Source organism: Parasteatoda tepidariorum, chromosome 10 (assembly GCF_043381705.1).
Source record: "Parasteatoda tepidariorum isolate YZ-2023 chromosome 10, CAS_Ptep_4.0, whole genome shotgun sequence".
In the NCBI taxonomy this organism is placed as follows: Eukaryota; Metazoa; Arthropoda; class Arachnida; order Araneae; family Theridiidae; genus Parasteatoda; species Parasteatoda tepidariorum.
The window spans coordinates 45,885,004-45,912,294 of NC_092213.1; the positions used below are offsets into that span (position 1 = coordinate 45,885,004).

At 28.2% G+C, this 27,291-nt stretch overlaps 1 protein-coding gene across 2 annotated transcripts in view; it reads left to right on the plus strand.

Annotated features, from left to right (window-relative positions):
- LOC107448055 (pro-epidermal growth factor) overlaps positions 1 to 27,291 on the plus strand; it is a 127,109-nt gene that overhangs the window by 56,962 nt on the left and 42,856 nt on the right. The window contains exon 1 of one of the 2 annotated variants that reach the window (XM_043040254.2): positions 26,215 to 26,403. The exons of the other annotated variant lie outside the window; for it this stretch is intronic. The gene's annotated coding sequence lies outside the window, so the exon portion shown is untranslated. Of the gene's footprint in view, positions 1 to 26,214; positions 26,404 to 27,291 lie in introns of those variants that run through there. 2 annotated transcript variants of the gene reach the window in all.

A 27,291-nucleotide genomic window follows, 5' to 3' on the forward strand; every position in this document is an offset into this window, starting at 1 on the left:
TATATATATATATATATACATTATTATTATTATTATTATTCAGTATTTAGTATGTCCTTATCGTGGAATGCTATTTTAAATATCTTATAACTCCAGAATAGTTGGCCCTAGAGTTCTGAGATTTTGATATCTACTACTTGGAGCAGCAATTTTAGCCACCGATCCGCAAAATCGCTACAAAATTTTAATTATTCCTTTTGGGAGAAATGCTTGGAAAATGATTTCTTCATATTAGTTTAACATTAGCTATTGTTATAAATATAATTGTAAACGATTTGGTTTAAGATTTTATCGTACGTCATTTAATGTTTAATTATTTTTTACAAATTCAGTCATCAGCGTTAATGGTATGTGGATCATTGCTACATCACCGAATCAGCATCTTAAAAAAATTTTAAAACACGCGCCTTATAAAACGTGTTTCTTGGAGAGAAAAAAAACTGAATGAATCCTAAGACGAGAATGCATGATATAACATAATTTAAAACAATGTAAAACACAACAACTTTTCTATGGGTTTGTATGAAAAAATAGTAAATAAAATCGAGATTACTAATTTTCCAGGTATTATCATCTTCATTTTATATCATTTAGAAATGAGTTGCACGAAAATTTTATAAAATTTTAAAGAAAGCAGGTGTAAAGTCGATGGTTTTCAAATAGCAATAGTAACACCAAATAAATAACCTACTTTTCATCTACTTTCTTTAAAAATTTTACAATGAATTCCTGCAACACATTTTGAAATAAACTTTTTATAAAATGATTATAATACCTGAAAAATTAGCCGAGGCTATATAAATTTGATTTTTATAAGTTCCACACAATATTTTATTTATTATTTTTTCTTGCAGATCCATGGAAAAGCTTTTTTTTTTTTTAAGTTTTGAAATTATTTAAATATGCTTATATTTCCTTACGCAATATATAAAACAATATAAAATATTTTTGCAACAACAAATGAGTTTTATTTTCATCATTTAAACTACAAAATCAATTACTTCAGAAACTGTATTCGACGCCATCGTCTTGGTTCAATGACTGTTCCGGTTATTTCAGGTAACAAAAAAGCTTAAGTTTCCTCAAATGAGTTACAGAAATAAGATTTTTATCTGCAACAGTATTTCATTCTTTCAATTTATTCAATAGTTCTGGTTTATTCGAAACCGGTATTTCGGAATATATTTTGCAAATTTGTACATGGTATCCTAAAATAACTTATTTAAAACTGTTTTAGTGTATTTTGACCATATACATTTTTTTTTTTCGTTCAAAAATTTTTCTCATTCCCTTTATTTTACACAGTGAGCAAGCTTTAATAATATAATAGAATATCTATTTCGCTGAGAATAAAAGAACAAAAAGAACAGAAAAAATTAAGGAAAGCTTAATAAAAAACTTTAAATTTGAAGTTGCTGATATTTCGTTTTCTAATTCCCAACTTTTTTATAACTATTTTTTGACAATCGCCCATTTTACTCATTTCCTCAAGTGGCTCACTATTTTTTTTACAAATTATATCTATCAAATATCCCAACGAAATTACAAAGTTATGTGGAAATGAAGTTCGAAATATGCACTTGAATTAAATTAAATTATGTATGCAATTGCTGGATAAACTATTACATTTATATAAATAGTATACTATAATCATCATAACTTAAGAATTTGAAAGATAATTATATACAGGTTTATAGTGTTTACCAAGTCCCAAATGAGAAAGCTGTTAAATAATTGTAACATTAAAATTTTTTTATGAAACATAAGTTTCTTAAAACATTTTTAACTTATTATTACCAAATCTTTTCTGTTATATACCATATAAAGTCCAGAAAATCATGTATTCTTTTTTAATCGAAATTCTCCAAATATATGGGTTTAAGTTTAATCGTGTTTTAGATGTACTGAAAACATAAATTAATTTTATTTTTTTTTATTTATTTACTTACTTATTTATTTATTGCAAATTTTATTCTAAATGAAATACGTTTATATTTGAAATAGATTTTTGAATTAAAGACCAGAATATTTAATGAAGTTCAAAATAAGAATAGACAGCGTTTAAGAACTAACAAAATTTCGAAAATTTGTAATTATCAAGAGTATACATATCAGCTACTCGTCTTTATAAATTGTATTAAAGTATTTTTGAATTAGCTCAAATTAATTACATTTTGTGTGCGTTATGTAAAATGGTTAAATTTTGAGTATTTATGTAAAAAGACTCATTTGTCGCTACTAAAAGTACAAGTGTCAACATTTGAATAACTTGTTCTTCTTATGTTTCTTTTTTTTTATTATGATTTGGCTTGATTAAACGTAAGTTCTTATTGCAATTTTAAGTTCTTGCCACTAATGTCAACTTTCATTTGAAATTTTTTCTGTTTCAATTAGTATCCATACTTTGCAGGGATCTGTTTAGAAGAAATTCGGGTCCGTTAACGGACCCTTCACAAAATATCTTTTCATAAAAACGGACCCTTCACAAAATATTTTAACTTAAAAACGGACCCTTCACAAAATAATTTATCTTTTAATCGGACGCTTCACAAATTTGTTTATCTTCATCATTGTTTTGTTGATCGAATAAACCCTTCCCGGGAAGGGAGGAAAAGAAAGACAGATGTAAACGAACTAAATTTTGTCTTCGGCAGACGCTTCTTCCTTTATTTGACCGAGATGAATATTCTGTTATGAGCAGTATAGGCTAAATACCAAATATTTGTATGTTGCATCTCTAATTTAGTAGCAGCAATTGCAGTTTATTTTTGAAAATTTAATTCTTTTAATTGCGATTTTACATTGTTGAACATAATCTTGTATCTAGTATTTACAATTTAAAAACTCCTTGAAAAAGTTGTTTTGCAATAACAAGACCCTGTTTGCACAAATTCAAAAAAACCGAACCCTGCTTGATAGAATGTGACTTAACTCTTATTTTATATTCACAAATTACGAGTAATTTTTTTTTTTTTTTGCAATTTTACAAAAACGGATCTTTCACAAAATATCTGAACAGACCCCTGCTTTGTGAAAAATGATTTTCTGATTGGAGGATAGATAGGAAAGTTGATGAATAGAAATGATTACAATGAAATTCTATTTTGCATGGAGTGGCTTAAAAATAATAATCTTATCGATATCGTCATATCTCTTATCGGTATCATCGTGCTTTCGTATTGTAATTACTTTTAGTATCACATTTGGAATACTCCGATAAGGCGTTAAAAGTGAATCAATGTTTCCGGTCATAGTATATTTTGGTTCTTTAATTAAGATTACATTGCAATAAATACTTTATTTCATTTTAATACAACTTGTATAAATCAACATTTTTTTTTTAAATATACAATTTACATTAATATTCTTAATCCAAAATATTGCAACACCTTCTCGCAAGATTTCGTGGAGATAAGAAGTTATCAGCGGTAGGAATAAAAATACCAAGATAAAAAAGAAGGGTATTTGTAGAAAGGTATGAGACATTTACAATTTCAAACATCAACCAATTTACATTAGTATTCCTGATCCAAAATATTGCCACATCTTCTCGCAATATTTCGTGGAGATGAGAAGTTATCAACGGTAGGAATAAAAATATCAAGTTAAAAAAGAAGGGTATTTGTAGAAAGGTATGAGACATTTACAATTTCAAACATCAACCAATTTACATTAGTATTCCTAATCCAAAATATTGCCACATCTTCTCGCAATATTTCGTGGAGATGAGAAGTTATCAACGGTAGGAATANGTGGTGGTCTAAAGGGTATTTGTAGAAAGGTATGAGACATTTACAATTTCAAACATCAACCAATTTACGTTAGTATTCCTAATCCAAAATATTGCAACATCTTCTCTCAATATTTCGTAGAGATAAGAAGTTAATAACGGTAGGAATGAAAATATAAAGTTAAAAAGAAGGATATATATAGAAAGGTTTGAGACATTTCAAACATCAACCAATCAAATTTTTTCCTTCCGTAATTTATTTTGCTTTTTTTAACGTCATTCGGAATTAAAATAGTAAAGTCACATGAAACCATTATCAAAACCTTATAGTTTTCAATTTTTGAAAAATTTGATGGATACATGCTCTGATCTGATAAAACAGGCACTCCGACTGATAAAATAAAAATTGTACTATCTGAGTATAATGGAATGCCATTAACATTGAAAACTATGAGTAAAAAAAAAATTAAATCGAATTTAGATTGAAAGAAATCATTTTTTATTATTGTCCTAAAATACGCACAGACATACGTAATTGTACAAAAACATTAATATTCCATAAGGATTAGGAATGAATTGAATGAAGGAATTGAATTAGGAATGAAGGTATTGAAGCTTTAGTAACATAAAGTAAAAATTAAAGATTTTCCTTTTAAGAAGGCTCATATCTCCTGTCTACACAGTTAGAAATTTTGGCATTTATCTTAAACCAAATATCATTCAATTTTATAGAAACCTTAATATGATGCCCAGTTCAACCATATTATTGTAGTTATTTGACTTCAGGCGTCAATACTCTGGTTTCAATTTAATGGGAAAATGGTTCAATTTAATACTTAAGTGTGGTAACAGCAAATATGCACTCCTGGTTTATTCTTCTGAGAATGTGCAAAGCTCGATTGATTCTCATTTTCTAAATAGTTCAATAAAAAACGAAAGATTTTAATTTTAGGACTGATTAAAGTTCAAGGTATCATTTATTTCAATATTTTCACCTCATTTCGAATAGGAATTTTTACTAGATTAGCAATAATAACGTAGTCATGAATTTTTNTTTTTTTTTTTTTTTTTTTTTTTTTTTTTTTTTTTTTTTTTTGTGCTGCAGAGCATTATTTTTTTTTTGCAAAATTATGATGAATATTTATTTTGAATTACTATGAAACGCTTGTTTTGGAACAAGATAAACGAATTACAAAAGCAAACGTAGTTATAAAATGAATCACATATATAGAATACAACAGTTTTTTTGCAAATATTATAATGCATTTTGGTGATTTTAGAACCTATTTTACTTATTTTGGTATAGATTCTATCAACCTTTACGAATTTTATTTGATTTTTGCATCTCCAAAAGCGTATTTGAATCAATGAACAAATGAAGTAATTTTTGGTTCTGCAAGCCTTTTTTGAGTGTTTGCTTGCATATAGCCTACAGTCGTTTAGCTTTTAACAAAGTATTGCTCGATTCCTTCAGTATTTATAGAAAAGAGCCAAAATTTTTTGCTTGTTTGTTTCTTGTTACTGTTTCACATCGGCATCATTCTCTCTGTCATTACATTTTTATTTATTTATTCCTCTAAGAGACAGATTCAGTGATTTGCTCATATTACGAAGAGTACCTCCAAAACAAGTTAAAAAATCAAAATAGTGATTCAATTCACAAGATCAATAAATATCTTGATCACGGACACGAACTTGCTGCTTTGTTGATACCATATGCCCAAGATTAGGCATTTTGGTTTTGAAAAGAATTAAATTAACAAAGCAAGATTTCAAGTGCAATCCAGATTTCAAGTACTGGATTTTTAACTTATACTCCTGGTATTGAGTGAGCTTCTGAGAATCAGGAAACATTTAAGGGCATTATTCAGCGATAAAACTCTATTTTGGTAGTACGCATCTCAGAGTCTAAATTTACACGTAAATTAAATAAATTAATTAATTAATAATTTTTTTAGGATGTTCACATGATCAGATTTAGGAAAAATTAAAAAGTCTACTTTAAACTTTATTTTCAAACAAAAATAAAGCCAAAAATTTTAAAATCCTATCATTCGTAAGTTAAAATTTAAAGTTTATTATTACAGTTTATTTAAAGTTTAAAATCAAACTTTATGAGAAGGCTGGTTTTATAAATTTGTAATTTGAATTGGATAGCAAAATAACAACCAAATTATATTAAATTTTTACTTCGTGGCATAAAATTATTTGAAACATCACAAATCTATTTAAATCTACTTGCGCACAATATATTTCGCTTCATGTTGTTAACTCTGCGCAATATCGAGTGCGCATAGTATCTCAACTATTTGACTTCAACGATTTCTTAATTAAATTAAAATCGTTTTGAATCCATAGTTGAAGAAAAATGTAGGTTCTTGGTGCAAATGACCAACCAATTAAAAAATTTTAGTTATTTTTAATATGAGGTGTATTATTAAATATCTTTAAAAGCATTCAATGCATTTAAATCTGACCCAAGTGTCCCCATGTCAGATAAGAAACAAATTCCTGCCATTTTGGTGACACATAAAGACACATGTATAAATTAAAACTTCATGAATGTTTTATTATAAATTTATTTAGTCTATTGCATAAAAAGAAATAACTCCGAAAACTATTATGCTTTCAATGTTTATTTTGTAAAAAAAAAAAAAATTCTACGTATAAGGTATTTTAATGAAAAAAATTATTGCCTAGTTGAGTCAAAATTAATATTAAAGTAAGTTATAAAAAAAAAAAATTCTAAATATCGTTGCAATTTAACAAGTGTGAAAAAAAAAAATCTTCGCTGTACATCTCAAACCTAATCATCATATCCCGGATAAAAATGACGCTCTGTAATGTTATAATTTTTTTTTTCTTTTCTGCGCGGACATTTCTCATGGCATTTGACAATAACGGAACCTTTGATGAATTATTAATTGAACTTAAGATTACAGAACTCAAGGGGAAAAATTCTTCGAGATTGAGCATAGACATGTATCAGAAGGACGTAAAATAATTACATGTTGGCGAGGGCACAGAAGCCCCCTCCCTCACCCATCTTCCCCCAGACGACATTCCTCGAACCACTTTCCCAAAACATTTTGACGCGCCCAACCTCTCGGACTAGTTTCAAAGAAGATCGCCGGGATTAAAAGAACACACCGCGACAAGTACTCCTTCATCAGTCACTGCAACAGCATTTTTCCCACACACCAACAGTAATTGTAATCACAGCCCTTTGTTCGGCAAAGAAAAGGGTTTCACGGGTTTTTCTTCGCTCGCTGGCAGGTCTCTGAAAAAGCCCCACTGTGAAAATGTCTGAATAGAAAAGGGACCACCTTCTTTACTTTCGCGGTCAAAACACGCATTAACAAGTTAACAACAGTCACCAAAGAACCTTTTGACTTAGCTGTTAAATCATTTTTCGCCGTTTTTTTTCATGAATGTCAAAGATAGCTTCGGGGCAAAGTGCCTCCATGAAGTTGGGTTGATAATGAGGGTAACTCTGAAGATGAAGAAATATGTCTTTGCTCTGTGGTGGTCTAAAGGTGCTAAATGACAATAGAAATCTTCATTGTGTCGAAAATATGTCGGGTTATAAAGGATAATGATGACCCTTATTTAAATAAATTATATCAACGACACATAGTGATTTTCTGGCTGTATTCTAATTATTATTTTTGGTTGCAAAAAAAGTACTGTAATGGGAAAGAGGAAACTAATATATTTACATCTTTACACCTCTTTTATTTATATATTTATTTATCTCCTCGTATAGCGTTGTTAAGTCAGAAATAGCAGGGTTTTCTTTTTTCTTTTTTTTTTTTTTCTTTTTTTTTTTGAAATAACAAATTTCTTAATTTTCATAACATTTCGAATCAATTTCATTTCATTTTTTCCCTAAATTAACTCCTTTTTTTTTTAATTGAAATATTTCTTCTTTTTTTCATAAATAAAAAAAAAAAAGAAAACATTTCCAGAAAATTTTTAAAAAATTAGTCAAGTAAACAATACGAAGAGAATTTAGGAAAATTTTTAATATTTTGAAAAGCCTGGCTTTATATTATTGCTTTATATTGTAAGACTGACTTAATATTTTGTCCTTTTTGAAAAACATTAGATATAAATACTTTATTATTTTTTTACTTTATTATTTACTCAATATACTTTAATTATTTTTTTAGGATGTCAGGAGATGTCACACTATAAAAAATATATGTAATTGTTTAATTTTACATGTTTGATCTGCTTAAAACTATGATCACACTACTCCAAATTTTCCCGTTCCTTTAGTTTAAAATCATATTCAAAAAATCAGTACCAATAATAACCTCACTGACAAATCACTTTTATTAATTGTCTGCTTTTCTCATCAGTTAATTTCTTTCTTTCTTTCTTATTTTATTTATATATTTATTTTTAACCTGCAACAAATAAGATTCTCTTATCACAAATGACGTTTTTTAAATTTTCCTTATCATTATTTTATTTGTACAATTTAAACTCAAATTTTATGGTAATTTTCATATGTTTTTTTTTATTATTGCTAAAAAGTGCTTACTAAAATTCCAAGTTGTATGATTTTTTTTATTACAGAACTATTATTTGATTATCAAGGCTAAAATTTTAAAACTAGCAATTCACTTATAAACAACAATAAATTCATAAACTATAACATAAATTAAAACTATGGATAATTCTGTTCCCAATACGAAGAAAAGTAAAAACTAAACCGAAAGTTTTTACAAAAACATTTTGCAGAAGTTTATTCAATAAGCATTTGTAATAAGAACTATTAAGTAGCTACGCAAAATTCTATAATTATGCAAGGAAAAAAATTAAAAACCACCATGATTAAGACTAAATGCCTCACAATTCAACAATTTTTTTAACATAATCACGAAAAAAAACATTAATTTTGTGAATTAATTTAATCAATTTGAGCCACAGAGAAATGGATTTAACTTAATCCTAGTCATATCCCTTCGCATTTTAGGCATTCAATACGCTATTAGGTAGAATATGAGCATTCTAGCACATAGCTACAAAACTCGTTGAACAAAAACATTCCTTTCTTAGAATATAATTTTTAAAATTAATTTTTTTTTGCATGAAACCTATTATAAAATAATAAAACCATACAATTTTGACAATATTTTGCTATCCCGGTGATTCGACTGTGGGTTTCAATTAGCATGTTTTTACCCCTTTATTATTAAAAGAAAATAAATAAATAAAAAAAATTACTAGCTACCACTATTAAATATTTTTGTATACATCACAGATTTATTATATATTTTAAATATCTTGTACGTAGAAAAATATTTGATACGTAGGTTTTTTTTCGATTTATAAAAGTTCACTTTATATACATATAGAGTGACATTTTCTTAAAAGTATGATTTAATTTTAACGTAATTACATTTTTGTAACTTAAAAAAAAAAATTCGAAAAGCAATTCTCAATATGTACCTACCAATTATCTAAGCAGCCTTTTCTCAATATCTTAACAATTTTCAGATTGCTTAGTTAAATAGAGTATTAGTATATAGAGAGTTACTGAGCAAATGTTTCACACTGTTTAATATCTAATTTTTGGTTTATTCAAATCATAATAATTTAAATTCTTCGTGATTTAAAAAGAAGGATGGATGATTTCTCTGAGTTATTAATTTTGACTGCCGGTAGCTGCACATATAATTACTAAAACTGTAATTTTAAGCAAATATCAATTCGAAATAAAAGTTAAACACCAAAGACATAAATTATTTTAATGTAACTAAGGTAATTAGTATTGCTATGGTTAAATCTTCCTAATACAGTATTTGAATTAAATCTTTTGCGAGTCACGCAGTTTTTTATTAGTCAAATTATCTGTCGTTAATTTTCTTAGGAATGATAGTTACTTGTGCAACATAAACGAACACAGTAGAGAAAGAAATACTCTTTGTGCTTATAAATATTACAGGAACATTTATGAAAAAAATAACTATAAGGTATGCGTATTCAGTTATTTAAATAAGAAAATTTAAAAAAAAAAAAGAATTTGACATATCAATGTTCGAAATAATTTAGGTAATAGTATATAAAAAATTGAAATAATTTTTCAGTGATCAAGTTCATTTTGATCATAACTCATTATGATCGAAAACTATTTTTAAATTTTATAATCGAAACATATTTTTAAATCTTATCACTGAAAATAGTATTAAATATTCTGTTAAATCTATATATATATTTCCTCTTACACAGCGGCAAAAAAAAAGCCTCATTACAACTCCCCGAATGGCAACACTAGAAAATCGGCCAATGATTGCCGCTAAAAATGTCACATGCCAAATCTAGCTGAGGTAGCTCAAGATATAGCGCTTTTAAAAACGTAAACTGAAATAACCAGAGAGAGCATTCCGAAATTCACCCTATCAGCTGCTGCAATCTCATACTATTAAGCTAGGCAGAAGTGAGTAGTCTTTGTCGATAGATCTCTATTTTAGTATTTTGCCGAAAGCGCTTTTTTTCACGAATTTATATATTACGAATTTATTTGACGATTTTTGATTTATATCACGAATTTATTTGTTTTACTAGAATTTATTTGTTTATGCAGGTTTTTCCATTGCAATTCACTTATTTCAATTTTTAATAGACTTAATTATAGCCAAAATTTTAACCTTTTTAAAGAGATATCAGTTTTAGAAATTTTATCTTAAGATTTTATACTATAGCACATTTCTAATAGGTTTAACGAATTACATGTCATTTATTTGAATTCAAATTTATTTTAATGACTTAGTATTTACTAAAAAGATGTAATTTTTTTTTAAAAAAAAAGTTGTTATATGGATTTGAATGATTGTTTTGAATTCTTAGAATTTTGTGCATTTGCAATGTACCTAAGTTAGAAGCGAGCGAAGCGAGCTTGGTATGCGAAGCAAACCATATAAGATTGCGTAGCAATTTTCGGGGGTTGGTGAGCGTTAGCGAGCAGGGGGCGCAGCCCACTAGTTTCCTTTAATACTTACGCTTTAAAGCGAATTAAAAACAGTGACATAATTATGTAAATTGGGAGAGGAGAGCACCGTGTAATAACTATACATTAAATATGAAGAAAAACATGTATTTTAAGAATAATTGAAACAAAACTTATTTTACCTTTGTAGTAAAGTGGTTTTAATTTTTTGGCCAAAATATAAATGTATAACTTTTGTTTATTCATTCGCGTATAACCATTGAGTACTGAAAGTTTGGCGTCCGTTATACATTTAATCCATGCAGTAATACATTTGATGATAAGATGTTCTTTCTACCTTGTTTTAAGGAATAGGAGAGATAAGCATTCATTCTCTCTTTTATAGTGAGTATCTAAAAATTGGGTTTCAAATTTCTTACAATTTGCTATTTATTACTTAAGAAGATTCAGTTAGAAAAAAAGTGTTTGAATCATTTTTTTGTTTTATTCGACAACAGAAAATTAAAATGGAAAAATTCGGAAAAACACCAGTAAAGTCTCAAATTATTGAATCATTTCTCTCTCTCTCTAATTCTAAAAAGTAAAATATCAAAATATTAAGTCTAAATTAGGTTCTATATATTTATATAAGTAATGAAATGTCGTAGATTTAGACGGTGCTTTGATTACAGTTTTTATACTTATAAGTTGTACAAAATTTAAATGACATATTTGAGTTCTTTTTATAAAGAAAAGTATGAAATTTTTTTTTTATAAACATTAGAATAAGGAAATGAAAAGCACCCTTAAATCTAGCCGAATAAGAATTATCTTAACTTTTTTAACAGAAAATTACGGAGTTCAGTATAAATTTCTAGAGGAAAAAAAAGAAGAAGAAAAAGAGAAATGTCTTCTTTTTACTTTCTAAAATGTCTTACGACATGAAGGATTGCAAACGAAGGGGGAAAATGCAAATTATTTCAAATGCATTACTGTATTTGATTTTAGACATCTTTTTAAGTATATAATTATTTGTTAAAAATATTTTTTCCGACTAGGTTACATTAGTCCTTTACCTTTTCTAGGTTACATTAGTTCTTCCTTACATTACCTTTTTGCGGGTAGAAGTAAAAAGCTTAATTTTCTTCCGAAATTTCCATTTTTACTTGCAATAATACGTGGTTTTTAGCAATATATTTCTCTCATAAACTAAATAGAGTTTCTCGATTTTTTTTTTCAGAGAAAAAAAGCGGAGAAGTAAATGACATTGCATGTTAGAAAAGTGTGACTTATAATAATCAAAAAATAAATAAAAATAAAAGAAAGCTCTAATATTAATTCGTCGCGAGCAATGATATCAACAGTATTATATCTAAATCAACCCCTTTGTTTTAAGCATAACTTTACGTTTTTAAGAATTACTGGAAAAATTACGCACAAATGGTGTAAATGATAGATTATAAAAAAATTTTCAGGGAGAGAAAGTCTGGAAAAAAAGGTACCGGTACAAAGGGTCTTGGTAAAAATGGTAATTCAACAAGGAAAATCTGTAGGTAAATTACATGTAAGGAATTCCGTGCGTTATGAATGCTTTTCTTACTAATTGATTCAGATTCGATAATTGAGATAAAAGGGAACTTTTATTTTAAAGAGAGGTATATTAATTTTCTTCCTTTTTTTTTTTTAAAGAAAGATAAGTTATTTTTCAATTTTTAAATAATTTTTCTGTAAAGGGGCTGAAACAATTCAGTACATAATTTTTTCTCGATATTTTAATAAATATGATTCAAATTTGATAATTGAGGTAAGTGGGTGGAGATATCGAGTGAGACGTATTTCTTTTCTTTCTTGTTTTTTAAGGATACTTATATTTAAAGTAATACTTTTGCTTGTTGGTTTTTTAAAACTTCTTTTTTTTTTTTTAAACGAGGGATATTTTTTTCTGCCACAACAAAAACTCGCCCCCGCATCTAACAAAATTGCCAATAAAAAAAGCACTTCAATTTCATTTTCTCATTTCAAATAGTTTTTCCTATTCAATTTTCTTTGCACTTGTACCTTTTTTACCAGGTCATTTTCTTTCCGGGGACCTTTTTTTCGCATCTTTTTTTTATCAAGACCTAAGCATTTTTATTTAAAAAAGCATTATCATCAAATTTATTAAATATTGTCAATAAATGCATGTCCATCAACGTGTACAAGATGATGTTATCAACTTTTATACTAATGCACAATGGAATGAACAATAAACATGATTAGGGTAGTTAAAAAAAAAAAGCTAACTTTCTTATTTACCTGATTAAATTGCATAATAATTAGTAGGTCTTATAAATTTTTCTTATTTACGTGATTAAAATGCATAATAATTAGTTGGTCATGTAAATTGGAATCGAATTTTTACTATCGCTCCTCTTTGGTATATTTTATTCGTTCCATCCGACATCTTGACGATATTCGTCAAAATTCGAATTGGTGCTTTGGGGTATTTCTGTTATATCCTTTACATACCTAGGCCATGTACCGCTTAGAAAAATAATTAAATTAAGGAAAAAATAATAATAAGTAAAGCAGTTTAATATTTTAAAATTAAAAAAAAAACGAAAAAAAATTTAGACTCGTAGTCAAATTTGTCAATTATAAGTGAATGCTTGGAAATAAATAAAAAAAAATGGGCATGATCTTATTTTCTTGTCCACCTACACGTAGTTCTAAGAATGAATTCTCCACTGTAATTACAGTTCTCTTCAAAGTCTTCTTTCTACACGAAAGTGTTTCTTTCATGTGAGTTGAAAACTCCTATCACCATATATGGTCAGAGATGATACAAAACAATTTTAATGATTTTTTTCCAAAACAGTTTTTGAGCTAGTTTTATTGTATTCACACGTAAAACAAACTCACGCATCAACTTTTCGAATTATGTTCAAAGGAATGTTGCACGCGAAAGTACCGAAATCCAGATACGAAATGCGGTCGGTCATCTCACCCCCCTCACACAAATGTTATTTTTTACGAGATTAATGACCATTTTTAGAAAAATATTTTTTTTTAAACAAAGTTCAAATACTTTAAATATTTCAAGGTGAAATAATGTTTTTTTCCCATTTTTTTTTTTATTTCCTTTTTACAGATCTAGAGTTTTTCTTCTAACGTATTGAGTGTATGATAAATAGAACGCATACTGCTTTTAATTACAGAACAATAAAAGAAAATTTTCAATTCTTAAAACATAAATTAAAGCATAATTACATTGAAAAGAAATCACTGGATTTAATTTGGCCGTAAATAATTTGTAATCATAGAATAATTAAAAAATTGTTCAACACACATTTAAAACGTTATTCATATTTAAAAAATAAGTAACCATTGAATTATTTGTAATCATAAAGCGATTAAAAAAATGTCTCCATGTACTTTGAAAGCTCAATTTATATCTAAAACAAACACCGGCATTAATTTGTCATTGAACTATTCATAATCACAGAGCAAAAAACAAATTATTGAATACACATTTAAATGTAATTAAACTATTTATAATTATAGAAAAAAAATGAAATGTTATGTTTGATACACATTTGAAAAGAGATTTAGATTTCAAAGGTTAGCCGAATTACTTACATGGTATTATTTGTAATCATAGGAGAGTAAAGAAAAAATTTGTTCAGTACATATTAAAAAATTAATTCCTAACACGAAATTAACATTAGTAGAAACTTTTTGATCAATCAATACTTCAAAAAAATATATGCTTGTATTAAATATACAAACATATATTTTTTCAGCATTAATTGATTCAATCACTAAATGATAAAAAAATAATAATTTGTTCAATGCACATTTTCTTTAAATTGTTTAAAAATTAAATTTTCTAAAATAAAACTGAATGTTTTTTTTTTCGAAATAAGTTTTATTTTTCGAAGTAAAGTAATACATATAGAAATTCTAAAATGATGAATGTTTAGATTTTTCCCAACATTTCACTTTAAAAATTGTAAAGTATAATTATAAAAATTATGTCATTTTTATAATTATAGGGAATATTTACTGTAGTAGTTGATGTAAACTTGAAAGCTATTATAAACTCATTCTTGTAGGAATGTGAGTGCAGAATGCATCGCTGTATGAATAAAATATCTTAAAAAGATTTTTTCCTTCACCATAGATAATTTGATATTGCACATTTGTCTGCTTTCAAACTTTTTATAATTTTCTATTACCTTCGATAAAGCTGGCCGAAACAGGCTTGAATGACGATGAATAAATTAGCATAGGCATTATAAATTATTCAGAACAACATATTCACATATTCGCTAACATATAGATTATAAATTACTCAAAACAATTTAAATAAAGTACAAATAAACTGTAGCTACAAACTGTGTAAAAAGTTCCAGATCAAATTACGGTAAAAAGTACATCAAGATGCTACTATTTTTTACCGTAAAATCCAATTTTTACGAGAACATGTTACGAAATAAAATATCTGATTTCTCTAGTAATAATCATTATAAAAACCTATCTTATTCATCTGATCTATAATTTCTATAGTAATAATTACCATAAAATTACGGAATTGCTCTTATTAACTAAGCATTACCGTAAAAATTACCATATAATATTTCACGGTAAAAAACGGATATTATTTATGATGCACCCTAAGTGCAGGTATTTCATACCTCGATGCGGAATTTTTTACTGTGTATGGTATGTTCATTTCTGTACATTTATTTAGACTTGATTCACGTTGTTTTGCATCTATTCTCATTTAGGCATCCTACATAATACTATATTACCTTTCTGAAGATGCTGATTGCGAAAGTTGCATTTGTATGGACTTGTCTGAAGGCAAAAAAGGAAAGGAAAAAAAAAAAAGAAAAGAAATTCTAGAATTATGTCCACTACATTCATCTCCTCTCTTTACTTGGCAACGAATTTCCATTTTGCATTTTTCAAAAGCTACTCCGTTATATCCGTCATTATCAACCCCTTTGACAGTTGTGTCCGGTTTATTAATTCAGTATAATAATAAGCCAATAATAATTTCAATTAATGAGCAAATATTATCGCATCTTTTTACTTAACAACTAGAACTAGCATGAGAACTAGCCGTCTCGTATTATTAATAACATATGATGAAAAATGTTTTAATTGTTTACCACATCGTTAGAACAAGACTTGTGCAATAGATACGGTTTACTGAACATGCATTATTTAAAAGTAAAACAGTTCCTTATTGATCATTTGATGTTAAGCAATTCCGTTTGTTTTTTTCTTTGTTTACATAAGAAAAAAAGGCTCAGTTGTCTTTGCCTTATCCCAAACAGAGTGTAAGCAATAATGGGTGAAATAGTGGACGCCTTCTTGGGATTGGAATTCCTGTTACGTAGTATATAAGGAAGGCACACCCATCGATGAAGTCGCCCTCCGGTCAAGTTCCGGGAGCAAAGGCCAACTCCTTTCGCCCCGACTACCGCGATACACTGCCCCGCTTCTGGTGAGCCCCCATCCCTGCCTGCTCCCGGGCACCGCCCTGTAATAAGCTTGCCGCTCAAGCATCCTTCTCCGCGAAACAACCAGCCAAATGATTTCTATTTCAATCAGAAAGTTGTTTTTCAGTTGATTATTGCGCCCTTGCCCAGTTTTGCAAAATCGGCTATAATACACTTTATACATTTTCTATTTTATGAATTTTATTCACTACAGCATTGCTCAGTACAAGCTGCAACTAATACTACTATGCTTATGAATACATTTTAAATTGTATATAATGTATTATAATTTGCATTTTGTATATTTATTAAACTGACATGCATATTGCATCTAACAGTGAAAATTTTATTTGCAAATATTCATAGATTTAGCTGAATATAATGTATCAGCATTTGTATAAATGAAGGATGCTTCTATGTTATTATACAGGGAACCTGCGATTTGACTTTCCCTCATGAAAAGCGAACAAAAAATTCTTCGAAAAATTTAGCTTTTATTTACGGTGTCCATATACCTATAACTTATGCTGGGCCCATCGTTTAACGTAATCGCATTGGCACCTGAAAATTGTGATTCCAATAAGCAGCTGATTCCAAAAATCTAATATTTAGTTCGTATTAAAAATGAAGTACACTGTAAAAATTTCCGGATCAAAGTACGGTATAAAGTACCTACACCCAGGGTGCCGGTACTTTTTATCGTAAAATCTGTTTTTACCGAAACATGTTTCGGAACAAAAAAATCAGAAATACCGTAATTTTTACACTAATAAACCGTAAAATCACTGAATCATTCTAATTAAATATTGCAGTAAAAATGATGGTATAATATTTTACGATAAAAATGGATTTTTCGCATGATGCACCCGAAGAGCCGGTACATTATACCGTAATTTAAATCCGTAATTTTTAACAGTGTAGTATTTTTTAATTTTTTTACTACATTACTTTAAGTTCACGTTAGTTTAAACTATGATTATCAATTAGAAATGTCAACTAAACTTGGAATAACTATTTTAAATTCAATGCTAGTAAGATCCAGAAAGATGATTACACTCACTTTATTGGTTCCACAATTATGAAAGAAAACTATTTTTGTTTACCAAACAACTAACTAAACGAGTTCAGCACTTCTTATTTTTATTGGAAGGAAACACCCCTACTCCACTCACACCTGCATCTGATCCTTCCACATTCTAATAAATCTCAAACTTAGTCTTTTTATATGAATAATGCAAAGTAATTTGTCCAAAAAAAAAAAAAAACTAGAAAATAACTTTGTGATTGTTTTACGATATCTCAGAAAAGGCGATTTATAAGAGAACAGGTGTAAAACGTTGCTCTGAGCATTTTTAACCCTTCAATTGAATTACTCTATCGAACTTTTAGTCGATTTTGAGGAATGAGAAAACAATTTTTATATTGTATATTTCACAACTGACGAATCATAATTCGTCAGTTGTGAGTCTCATAACCAAAGAAATTTTAAGATTAGATTAGTATATATAAATAATTATTTCTTAGAAATTTGATAACAATTATGAGCGACTAATTCCCTTAACCAGTAATTTTATAAAACAGCAGGCACTATATCTTAAAGTTCATCTAATCATTAAATTCATTGCTTACAACAAAAATGAATCTTGTGCCATACAAAAATGCCATACAAGAGGAAGCAAAGATTAATATGGAGTTAAATTTAAGTAAGGAGGTAAATAGATTTTGTTACCTAGCTATAAAACTATTTTCAGAAAACTGTAACTTTGGCATAATTTGAAAAATAAAAATAATAAAGAATTAACCCTGAATAACTTTTGATCTAATGATAGGATTTTCACGTTTTATGACTTATTCCTAATGGTTCGAAAGGGTGACCTCAGGGTGAACTAGTGCAGAATGAATTAGTTAAATACATTCTGCACTAATCACTTCTAACTATTTAAAGTTATATATTTAAAGTTACGAAATTTAAAGTTACGATATTAAAGTTACGACGATATTTAAAGTTACGAAATCAGACACAAAAGCGCACTTTCTCTGAATAAACATACCTTTTTCTCTATGGACTTGGATTTCTGACTCACAAAATATAGGAGGTAGCCATAATCTGGAAAATTCCTCATGGTTTGGTCAGAGGATCCTCATAGTATCGCTAGAGGAGCGATTAAAAGTTTTGACCTGTTAATGTTAATTCTACTTTTTGCGTTAATCACCATATCTCGAGAACATTTTAAGAGAATTGAAAAATTTTTGCAAACAATTTTAAAATTCGTTTATCCAAATACAATTCCATGCAAAAAAAAAAAAGATATCTAGATAAAAGTTCTCTAGATATAGCGAAATACGCAAAAAGTCACATTAATATTAAGTGGTTCACACTTTGGATCACTCTCTTGACCAAACAAACTATGGGGACCATGTTTTCAGACTACCCCCCATATAATGGAGTCAGAAATCCCAGTTCGTTGAAGAAAAAAGAGATATATTTATTCAATAAAAATTCGTTTTTGTGCAGATTTCGTAACTTAAAATATCATCTGCACTAATTAATTAACATATTTGAGGTCATCCCTTCGAAAAGCTTTTTTTAAACTCTGGCCATGCTATTTTTAAATGGTGTAATATGCAGGCAAATCGCATTTGTGTATAGTTTTCCATTGTTATGGATTGACATCGGTGCATGGAAATTAAATTTTAATTAATTTCGCAATCTATACATATTTTAAATAAATATAATAAATGGGTTTTATTCCTTTTACACTATATTATATATTTCAAGTGATAAGTAAGCATACATATTATATATCAAACTTGGTGTCCTTTTCCCTTTTACACTGCACTCATTATCTCCGAAACTGTTTTCGTAAAACCTTCCGAATTGCTTCACAATTCAAGCTCGCTCATTGAATGCTTGTATATTTTATTATACCTATATACCCAGGTACTTTTTTTAAAAACTAAGTCCAAAAATTATTCAACTATTCATCTTGTGAAACCACTGATTTACATATATTTCATTCAATTTGTAGACAAAATATTTATTATATATGAAATGTCATTATTGTATTATTCAAATAAAAATAAATGTAATATATCCAATTATATATATATGCTTCAAAAAATAGCAAAAATTGAAATAATATTTAAAATTTAAAGTAGGAATACTTTTTTCCCACCTATTCAAAATTAAAAGTTGTTGGTAAAAGGAATAGTGTAGGAATAGGAATAGGAATATACTAATATACACAATTGAATTCGTTACAAATAATAATTACTTATTGGGTGAATATGACCCCCATTTTCAAAGCATGAAGAGAGAGTTCACGGTTATCTCTCAATTTTTACAGGATGACAATAGGAAAATAATAAATGTATCACATAAACCAATTCAATCTACAATGAGAAGCCTGTAAGATACTAGTACTATAATTTAGAAAAAATACTTCGTTACAGATATCTTTCACACAGTTTAAATGAATAAGTGCGTTTGATTCACACGTTTTAATTCGAAATCTGAGTATTCCTATGCATGTTAGGAAGTACTAATAGGTATTTACAGGTTCAAACAAGTCATCGATTGACTGGAGTAAATAAGCACGTCACATTATGAAGCAAGATGTTGCAAAATTCGGTTTCTCTATGAATAATTGAAGTCAACTACCAGCTTTCATGCTATCATCGATCACACATTCTAAGAACTGACAAGAAAAGTGCCCTTTTCATCCTTTCACCTATTCAGTTAAGCAAATAATGCTATTTTGGTTTGTGTGTCTTCCTATTCACTGCCTTACTACTCTTTCAATATTCGCGTTTTTGTAAAGAATTGAAAAATAGTTAAAACTTGAGGACTGTAGAGGGAGGATTCGTCATAATGTTTCTAAAAGAACTGCAAAAAGTAGGGTATATTTAAGTGTGATTATAGCCAATTTTAGTCTCAGTAGGTGGTAGGGGTTCACAATGCAAGAAGACCGAGGTAAATTTTGCACTTCAAAACAACAGTTTAATCAAATTCTTGTGCCAAACATATTCTTATTTCAAAATGAAAAACCGTTTTTTAAAAAAATAAAAAATAATAATTCGTTAAAATAATGAGCAAAAACTAAAAACAACTTGCCATCTGATAAAGCGAGTTTAGGCTGCCCTTCTAAAACTATTAAAAAATATGTTTACCTGAGTTTAACGTTTAAAAATAACACAAGAGTAAAAGCTGTTCCATGCACACACACACACACAAAAAAAAGAAGAAGAAAGAAATCATATCGCGTATTGGAAGATCGGAAATCATCTTCTTTTCTCTTGGATGTTAGGAACAGCGAATTCCGAAATAGTGATGGGAACCTGTTGCCATGCACATAGAGAGTCATAAGAGTGTGGTGTAATCAACATACTAGGTGCAAGTACCAAAGTTAGTGACCTGTCTAACCTGTTAACTTCTATGTATCTTTAATGTATTCTCTGTAATTTTCCTGAAGTATAGCGAATTAAACTGAATTTCAAGTGAATGAAATGTATATACATTTCCTTCATTCATGATACATACATGATACATTCATTCATACATATATTCATAAAAAGTATATACATTTCATTCATTTGAAATTCAGTTCAGTTCGTTATACTTCAGGAAAATTACAGAGAATACATTGAAGATACATAGAAGTTAACAAGTGCGCCAGGTCACTAACTTTATTATTTGAACCTAGTATGTTGATTACACCACAGGAGCAAATTTTGGTGGTTATTCCGAAACCTAAAGAAACAAGGTTTTAGAGAAAGAAAATTTAAATATATGACGAGAGTAAAAGTTGTTTCTTGAGAAAATAACATATGTTGTCGAAGCTCCATCCGACTCTTTGTGATCCAAACGAAAACAGACATTGTAATGTGAAATTACTATATCGTGAGTACAGAAAACTGTTGGAAATATTTACTGAATTGATAGATACTGGACTAATTTTAACAATAACATCCTGCTTATGAGATGGCAGGATAATGGGCAAAAATGCAATTCTTTTGATATCAATCAAGTGTCCATTGAACGTGATACATTAAAAATACATGTAATTTTTTTTTTTTTAATTACCTTCCTTAATATCCTGGAACATATTAATAACACAGCCTGCTTTTGCTATTTTAACCTTGCGTTTCGAAAATGCAAAAATGTTCAGCTTCTGGTTTTGGATCAATTTTCTTAAGATTAAAGTAGAGTCAATAGTTCTAATGGGTTTTGAAAGTACATTATGTCAATGGAACACAAAACAGGATTTTAATCATCGGTCGTTTCACAAGAAAGGTTGCATTAATAAGGAGTTGCACCAAAAAGTGTATATTGCAGTAGCCAGACCTTGACTAAGGCAGTGGCATACAGAGAAGCTGCCCTGGGCCCCCACATCAGAGGGGTAGCCCAAAACGATTAGAAAGTTAAGTTTATTTTACGTTTCCTTCCTTACTGAACTTTTTTTAAGCGAAATATGAGTACAGTGTAAAATTCATAAGCTTTATGTTAGCTTCTTCATTAATCGATTGTATGAACACAAAAAATCTATGGCTTTCTAGGGTGGAATTCAGTTAATTTTTCGCAAGTACGATGGAAAAATTTAGCCAATGAAAAGCCTGTATTTTTACATATCGCAAAATTTAAATACCTACATAAAGTTCGGTTCTTCATTATTGAAGTGGTAAAGCAGACGGAAACCCCAAGAGAAGGTTTTGCTCCGGGCCCCCATTCGGCTAAGTCGGGCCCTGGGAGTAGGATAAGTCGTTGTAATACTAGAAATCATTTACTTCTGTGTTGGATGTCGAGAAAAGCTATAGGTACCTTTTGTCATGCATATGTAGAGCCATATGCGAATTTCGGCAATTCTTCATAAAAATAAAAATAAACAAGATTTTTTTCATTTGGGTAAAAAAAATGTAAAGATGTAAAACTCGTGCTATGCTAAAAGCATATATTGGACTCGCTGGTTGGAATCATAGAGTTGAAATAGTAGGTATATCAACTCCAGTATTTCAACTCTATGGTTGGAACGTGCGAATTCATTGGCTAGTTGGAGCTATCTACATCTGTATTGGACTTCTGGAACAGCAAAGGGGCTAACCTCTATATATCATCCATATGGAGGACTAAACTGAAGTTCTATAAACAAAGAAATATTGTAGTAGTATCGTTTTAGGTAAGGTTTATTGAGGAACAATAAGTCTAGCAAGAATGCTTTGGTTTCAGCAGGTTTAAACTTGTCGAAATAAGTTCATGAAGAATAGATGCATGATCTTTTTTTTTCTTTTCCAAAACTTTTAGCTTTGTATTAAAGGTTCTCTAATTTCTTCCGTAATTTTAAATTTAATAAAACGCAACACACTTTCATAAAAAGAAAAGTATTTATTCACCATTTACGCATTATTTCTTATTTTCTTTAATCGTGTCTCAACACTCCGCGCGTTTTCAACTGCCATTTTGTGTATAAAATGGTCTCACCAAAAGTTTCTTCTCTAAATGGTCAACAAAGAGTTATATACAAATGGATTTTCACCAAAAAATAAATAAATAAATAGATAAATAAATACAAAAAGTCAGTTATGAATTCTTCTACAAAACTATTTCTTCTCTATCAGAATCACTTTACAAAGGGCACAATGTATGAAGATCTAAATTGATAAAGTTTGATAAATATTGAGAATTTTCACTTTTGATGCTTTAATTTTTAACAATGTCTGTTGAGCGATATGTGGTAGGGGGTTAAAAAACCTGTTTCATTGATCAAATGTAATCATTGAATGTAGAAATCATGACTGTTTCATTGAATGCAGACGCTTTGATTTATGTGCATTTAAATAACGTTAAATAACATTCAAAGTATTCTCCATATGATGAAGTGGTTATCTCCCAATAACGATTTTTTTAGATTTTTCAATTTTTGGAACTTTTTAAATGCTTATCTTTTTAATTTACCTTATATTTAATGAAAGTTCCGGTTAAAAAGATATGAGTTCGCTTCTCCATTGCTTGTTTTTGTAACTCCTCGCATTATTTATTTTACTGAAATGGCTACTGTTAAACACTCCTTTGTAATGCGTATTATTTAATTTTTATTTAAAAGTCATAGTTATATACTTTAGAACTTATCATTTTTTAATTAACTTGTAATATTTATTTAAATAAACTGCTACAGAGAAATTTGTGTTCACTATAAATGAAATACCAATTTTTCAGCTGTTCCTCATAAACGTATGAAATAAGGTTTGTTCACTAGCAATTCAGACGAAACTACTATATAAAAGATCACTAGAACCGAGTGTTCACTAAATTTTCGTAACGTGTTTAAACCAGCCCTTTTAACGTCTAGGCCCACTATGCATGGGCCTAGGGCGCACAATTTCTGTGGGGCCTCAGAAATCAGTAAAAAGTCCTCATTATTACTGTTTCTTTTAAATGCTGAAAGAAATTAGTTTTTCTCAAAAAATGCATTTTTTTTATTTCAAATTTTCTTTATATCCTACAACCAAACTCATATAAACATTGCACTAATAAAATTCGTAAGTACAGCTGAATTCCAATTAGTGCAATTTTTACTTAAACGGCTTTTACGAAAGCAATGATAATGCACATTCGCAAACTCTCTTATAAATGATTAGTGTCAACAAGAGCTATATGCTTTTCGAGCTACAATCTTTGATGTTGATAATTTAAACTGATTAATACACTTCTACAATATTAAAATTTTGATTTACTTGATAGTTTTGGAATGATGAAACCTAATTATCAATCTGATTGCTCAAAACGAAAGAGAGAAGCTTTAAATGCTGAAGCTAGCAAAAAAATGAGAAATTCTTTATCAAAATATTTCTCTGTTGATAAAGTAGAGCCCTCTGTCTCTGATGAAGCTGCTCTCATTAAGAGTTTGATTACATTTTTTGTTTGAGAGTTTTAATTGAATTCATTTAGAGTTTTAAAGGTATCAATATTTTGAAAATAACTTTTTCATTGAATATGAATTTTAATGTTTTAAAATGTGTTATATCTAAATATATTATTATTTAAATGTATTTTTAATTTTCTATGAGTAGATATAATTTTGGCTGTTTTGGATATTTTTTCTGTGTTGAAATGTATTTTTTTACTAAAAATTATAATTAATCACCTTGATATCTTAGTATACATGCTGAACTTATCGTTAAATTTAATGAAAAGTGGGCTAGCTTTGTGTTGCTTTAACTACAAAATAAAAAATAATTACAGCTTACAATAAAAAATAATTCAGCTAATCAGTGACTTTTAGCAAAAATCACTGATTTTAATTGATTGTGGTCACCAAAGTGTTTTTATTTTGACATATATAACATTATTTTTTATATTTTGCTTCAATTTATAGATGCGTAAACTTTATCTTACAAAAATAATATTCAATTGTTTGTTTTCAAAATTTCTTAGAATGTTTCTCTTGAATTATGCAATTCAACAGATTATTTTTTATTCTTAGGACTACTCTTCAGTAATATAATTTAAAAATATTTTGTAAGGGGCCCTGAAAATTTGGGGGGCCTTGGGCCTGAATTTTTCTTGATCGGTCCCTGGATTAAACTGTATTATGTTGTCAGCTACTAACTATAATTTATCTTACATGTTTTTCTTCAGTCTAACTTTTATTTATTTATTGTTATACAATCAAGATCAGGGCACAAACTATTCCAATCATCATAATTTTTACAATTTTAGAAGTTTCATAGTCGAAAGTATGAAACATTTGTTAAGATGTGTTAAAATTCCTCGAACTAAGTTTTATGCGTAAACATAACTTTGGCACAACAATTAACAATCATTTTATGCTCTTATTTTCTTATCTGGCTTTTCACTTTTGCCTCATCTTAATTTAAATTTTGGGTAAAAGAATATTCCTCTTTTTTTTCCTCATCTAAAAATTTTCTTTCTTTCTTTTAAAAAATTTTTTTTCTTGCATTTAAAAAATCGCATATCATTAATAAATGCATGTGCGTAATTTTTTTTCGAATTCAAACATTTTTAAGATTACATCTTTAAATTAGCTTTAAATCTCATTCTTTTACAATAAATTGATTCTGAATAATACTTAAGAAAATTAAGATGACTTCAAAACGCTGTTACTTCCGCTGTTCGTATTACTTCCAAAAACTGTTATACTCAATCAGAGTAGGTTAGTATTGAGCACTTTCTTTTTTAAAAGAAAAAAAAAGTTCTCTTCGATGGTTTTACTGACGTAGGATAAGTTATTTGTTTAAATGAGGTTATTTCTAGATCTTCGTCGGCCTCAAGATGATCAATACCTGCCAAATGATTTTAAATTCTAATAAGCTAAATTCCTAAATTTTACTACTTTTTTTTAGCTAATTAGTAAGTTAAAATACCGCAAGTAATAATCATTTCAAAAAATTGTAATTTTTAAAAAATTAAATTGTGCGAATTGTCATAAGGTTATTAACAGAATATTAAGCCTTATATATAAGTCTTATTCCTAATTGTTGTAATACATAAAGACTTATATCTAATTTCCAATGACAGAGCCCGATTATGATATATTACAAAGAGAATTTGCCCACAGATTTCAAACCTCTAACGTCAGAAAATGCATTTTATATTCAGTATTTAAAATGAAGACTTTTCTTCACAAAACTGCTATCATTTAAGAGTTAGAGTATTTTATTCTATATGTTATCATTATTTACTTACAATATTTGCAAATCAAGCAGAATCGCCGATGCAAGCAGTAATTAAACCTTAATTTAATGCTTTTCTATTCAGTAAATAGAAAACTATCAATCTTCAACCCATTATGTGCTTTGATGCAAAATAACTCAATTCCCTTCACTTTTAAACACTTTTTCCTTTCTATAGCAATCTGGAGGTCTCTCAGGGGTTGAGGGGTCAGATATGGCCTACCTTCAATAAAGAATAGTTTACGCATTGTATTCAGCCATTCACTTTGGTCAACCTCCTTCTTTCAAAGAAAATCGCTCCAATTGGTTCTCTAACTTAGAAGAGTAATTGAGACGTCAACTCCTGTCCCCTTAGTGGTCAAATCTTATTCAAAAAGGGATGAGTTAAAGGGGTCTATGAGATATTTTTAGGACTGTTAACCTCAGAAATCATTCAAATAGTTGCGATTTGTAGAATTGAGGAATTCCTGAGCCTGAACTTGAAGAATTGTAGTTGTGCAGTTTTAACTCCATTGATAACGTTAAGAATTTCGTGAAATATACCAAATTCAGGATAAAAGGTAAAGTTATTACTTTCAAAGTTAATTTTTTTCGGATTCATTAAGCAATTATAATTATAATTAATATTTCGTTTTAGATGTATAAGTTTTTAGAAAATAGTGTTAGTTTGTTTTAAGTTTGGTAGTTTTCGTGAAATATGTTCCTTAATGTATTTAATATTTTTTTCACTATCGAAAGAGATTAAATTGGATAAAATTTTTAATTATATCTAAATTCTTTCTAAATTGCCTGACAGAAGATAACAAGGGAAACGTCGTTTAATATTCTTCAATAATATTACATAAATAATATAATATTAAGTGTATATAAAAAAAAAAAGAGAGTTAAATTAAATCCAATGTTTTTTGTGAATTATTTGAGTTTTTTCTCTTTGAAGGAAAAAATATAAATTGCTGAACAAATTTTAATTTTAAGGATTTCTGAGAATAAAACAATTTTAAAGATTCAAAAAGGAATAGCTATATTTTATTATTATTACAGGAGGTAGTAAGAAACATTTAAGTACTTCAATGAACTTTGCTTCTTACTTTTCGAAATAATGTAAGATAATTAAAAAAAACTGTTTTTTTTTTTTTTTTTTTTTTTTTTTTTTTTTTTTTTAAATGCTCAGCTAATTTTATTTTAATAGATTTCGAGGGAGTTTAAACATTCAAGTGATATTTTTAATGACCCCAAATTTACGTGTTAGTAACCAATAAATTTATTTCGGGTGCAAAATTAGTCATATTTATGTAGTTTGCAGTGTTTAATCAGTTTAAAAATATTTTCTGACCATAAACAAAACATAAATGTTAAAATTTCTAGTACACTTGTTGATCATTCAGATTCTTATGCTCAATTAACAATAAATAAATCACTTTTTTTAAATTTATAATATATATATATAT